This window comes from Pseudophryne corroboree, chromosome 4 (genome assembly GCF_028390025.1).
Source record: "Pseudophryne corroboree isolate aPseCor3 chromosome 4, aPseCor3.hap2, whole genome shotgun sequence".
Lineage (NCBI taxonomy): Eukaryota > Metazoa > Chordata > Amphibia > Anura > Myobatrachidae > Pseudophryne > Pseudophryne corroboree.
This window is the reverse complement of record NC_086447.1, coordinates 872,936,791-872,941,067: the sequence shown is the minus strand read 5'-3', so window position 1 is coordinate 872,941,067 and position 4,277 is coordinate 872,936,791.

Sequence of the window (4,277 nt, the reverse complement as noted above, 5' to 3'; positions counted from 1 at the left end):
ACCACAATAGGCTGGTTTATGTGGAAGGAAGAAACCACCTTTGGAAGAAAATGTTGACGAGTTCGCCACTCCGCCCTATCTTCATGGAAGATTAGGTGAGGGCTCTTTTGAGACAAGGCCCCCAATTCAGACAAAAGTCGTGCGGATACCAATGCCAAAAGCATCACCACTTTCCAAGTGAGAAACTTCAACTCTATCTCCTGTAGAGGCTCAAACCAGTCCGATTGGAGGAACTGCAACACCACATTAAGGTCCCATGGTGCCACCGGAGGCAGAAATGGAGGCTGGATGTGCAGAACCCCTTTCACGAAGGTCTGAACCTCTGGAAGAGAGGCCAAATTGTTTCTGGAAGAACACCGACAAGGCCGAAATCTGGACCTTGATTGATCCCAATCTGAGGCCCGCCTCCACACCAGCCTGTAGAAAATGGAGAAAACGTCCCAAGTGAAACTCTTCCGTAGGAGCCTTCTTGGATTCACACCAAGATACCTGCTTTCTCCAAATACGGTGGTAATGTTTCAACGTTACTCCCTTTCTGACCAGAATAAGAGTGGGGATGACTTCTTTAGGAATACCCTTTCGGGCTAGGATCGGGCGCTCAACAGCCATGCCGTGAAACGTAGCCGCGGTAAGTCTTGATACACGCACGGCCCGTGCTGTAGCAGGTCCTCGCGAAGAAGAAGAGCAGGAGCAACTCCTGAAGATCTGGGTACCAAGCCCTCCTTGGCCAGTCTGGGGCAATGAAGATTGCTCGAACTCTTGTTCTTCTTATGATCCTGAGCACTTTTGGGATCAGCGGAAGTGGAGGGAAGACATACACCGACGGGAAAACCCACTGGGCCACCAGCGCATCCACCGCTATCGCTTGAGGGTCTTTCGACCTTGAACAGTATCTCTGAAGCTTCTTGTTGAGATGAGATGCCATCATGTCTACTTGAGGAACTCCCCAAAGATTTGTCACCTCTGTGAAGACTTCTTGGTGGAGGCCACACTCCTGGATGGAGATCGTGTCTGCTAAGGAAGTCTGCTTCCCAGTTGTCTACTCCCGGAATGAATATTGCCGACAGAGCTTTTAGATGTCTTTCTGCCCAGAGAAGGATCTTTGTCATCTCTGCCATTGCCGCTCTGCTTTTTGTTCCGCCGTGCCGGTTTATATACGCGACTGCTGTTACATTATCCGACTGGATCTGCACGGGATGATCTTGAAGATGTACCGCTTGTTGAAGGCCGTTGTAAATGGCTCTCAGTTCCAGCACGTTTATGTGAAGGCAGGCTTCCTGACTTGACCATCGTCCTTGGAAGCTTAATTCTTGGGTGACAGCTCCCCAGCTTCAGAGATTTGCATCCGTGGTTACCAGGAGCCAATCCTGAATCCCGAACCTGCGTACCTCTAGTAGGTGAGAGCTGTGTAGCCACCACAGGAGCGAAATCCTGTTTTTTGCCGACAGGATTATCTTTCGGTGCATGTGTAGGTGGGAACCCGACCACTTGTCCAACAGGTCCCACTGGAACACTCTGGCATGGAACCTGCCAAACTGTATGGCCTCGTAGGCCGCTACTATCTTCCCCAACAACCGACTTCACTGATGGATCGACGTCCTGGTGGCTTCAACAACTGTTTTACCATTTTCTGGATTTCCAGAGCCTTTTCCACCGGAAATACTCTCTGAACTTTCGTGTCCAGGATCATCCCGAGAAAGGACAACCTTGTCGTCGGTTCCAACTGTGACTTTGGATAATTTATGATCCAACCGTGTTGTTGGAGTATCGACAGGGAGAGTGTGATGTTTTGTAACAACTGCTTCCTGGATCTCGTCTTTATCAGATCGTCCAGATAAGGAATTATATGGACTCCTTTTTGACGCAGGAGAACAATCATCTCCGCCATCACCTTGGTGAATACCCTCGGCGCCGTGGAGAGACCGAAAGGAAACGTCTGGAATTGGTAGTGGCAAGATAGGCCTGGTGAGGAGGGTAAATGGGAACATGCAGGTAAGCGTCCTTTATGTCTACAGACACCATGTAGTCCCCCTCCTCCACACTGGAAATCACTGCTCTCAGTGATTCCATTTTGAACTTGAAACGTTTCAAGTAGAAATTCAGATTTTTTAGGTTTAGGATTGGTCTGACCAAGCGGTCCGGCTTCGGAACCACAAAAAGGCTTGAATAAAATCCCTTCCCTTGTTGTGACACAGGTACCAGGACTATGACCTGATCCTGACATAATTTTTGGATTGCCGCTGTTACTGCTTCTCTGTCTAGAGAAGCTGGCAAGGTCGATTTGAAAAATCGGCATGGGGGAACGTCTTGAAACTCCAGCTTGTATTATTTATTTATTTATTAACAGTTTCTTATATAGTGCAGCAAATTCCGTTGCGCTTTACAATTTGAAATAATAATAACAAACTGGGTGATAACAGTCATAGAGGTAGGAAGGCCATGCTCGCAAGCTTACAATCTATAGATCCTGGGATACAATTTTTAACACCCAGGGATCCAGGCCAGACAGAATCCAACCTTGGCTGAACAGTTTGAGACGTGCCCCCACCAGAGTGGCCTCCCGCCAGGGACCCCCAGCGTCATGCTGAAGATTTGGTAGAAGTAGGGGTAGACTTCTGCTTCTTGGAACTTGAAGCCGCTGTGGACTTCTTTCCTTTTCCCCTACCTGCAAAGGGGGAACCTCTCGCTTTTTTGTATTTATTGGACCGAAAGGACTGCATGTGTGGGTGATAGGTCTTTTTTGCTGGTGCAGGCGCAGAGAGCAAAAATGTCAACTTACCTGCGGTAGCCGCTGAGACTAACGCATCCAGTCCCTCGCCAAATAAGGCCTCACCTTTATACGGGAGAACCTCCATGTTTCTTTTGGAATCTGCATCCGCGTTCCACTGTCGAATCCACAACGCCCGCCGAGCAGATACTACCATGGTAGCGGCTTGTGAACTCAAAGAGTCCAATATCTTTCATTGCTTCTAGCATGTATGCGGCAGCATCTTTGATATTCCCCAATCGTTTCAATTTCTGATGACACAAGTTCCGACCATTTTTCAATAGCGCGACTCACCCACCCGCAGGCAATAGTGGGCTTGAGCAGCGTACCATTGGCAACATAAATGGATTTTAATGTAGTTTCCATCTTTCGGTCTGCCGGCTCCTTCAGCGAAACCGTACCAGGTGCAGGGAGAATTACCTTCTTTGTCAACCTGGACAGTGCACTGTCTAACACAGGTGGTGACTCCCATTTTTTCCTGTCCTCTGCTGGGAAAGGGTAAGCTATTATAATCCTTTTGGGAATACGAAATATCTTTTCAGGATTCACCCACATCCCTTCAAAGAGAGTATTAAGCTCGTGGGAAGGAGGGAAAGTGACTTTGGATTTCTTTTCTTTATAGAAATACGCCTTTTCCTGAGATACAGGAGTGGCTTCCGTGACTTCCAAAACTTCCCTTATAGCTATAATCATATATTGTATATTATTTGCCAATTTATTATATATTTCTGGAGTCAATATCGTCGACACAAGAATCAGTGTCTGTGTCGGTATCAGTATTCACAATATTCGCAAATGGTCTCTTATGTGACCCAGAGGGGTTGCCTGCAGATGGAAGAACAGAGCCCTGAAAAATCACATCTTCCACAGATTTTCTCCAGCACTCAGCATGAGATTCCGACTTATCTAATCTCCTATTGATATGATGCATACTATCACGTATTTCGTTCACCCATGCAGGCTCTTGGTGTGCTGGCAGCGCCACCACATTACAACTGTGTCCCTAACATGGTTTCCTCCAGGGAGGAACTACCTGCCTCAGACATGTCACACACATGTACAACACCCACACAGACACACTGGGACTTAAAGGGAACAGACCCACAGTAAAATCTGTCAGAGGGACACAGTTTAGGAGCAGCCAGTTCACAACCCCAGCATCTAATGCCTGTGAACACTGAATGCCCACAGACAAGCAGCGCTTTTGCACTGTAATTCACCAAAAATGCTTGTGCCCCCCCTTATTTTCACCCTGATACTTGTAGTCAGAAGTGGTGGAAAGGACCAACGTTGTCTCTGCAGCCTGAGGAGAGGAAATGGCGCTGAGCAGCGTGCTGGCTGAGGAAGAAGCTCCGCCCCCACAATGGCATGTTTTTCAGTCATTTTTTGTAATATTTATTCTGGCGGTGGCAGGGCTGTGCCAGAGGCATCTTATGCCCCGTTTGCCAGTTTATAGGTATTTTTGCTGCCCAGGCCCGAGAATTACAGGGACCATAAACTGCTGCAGTGG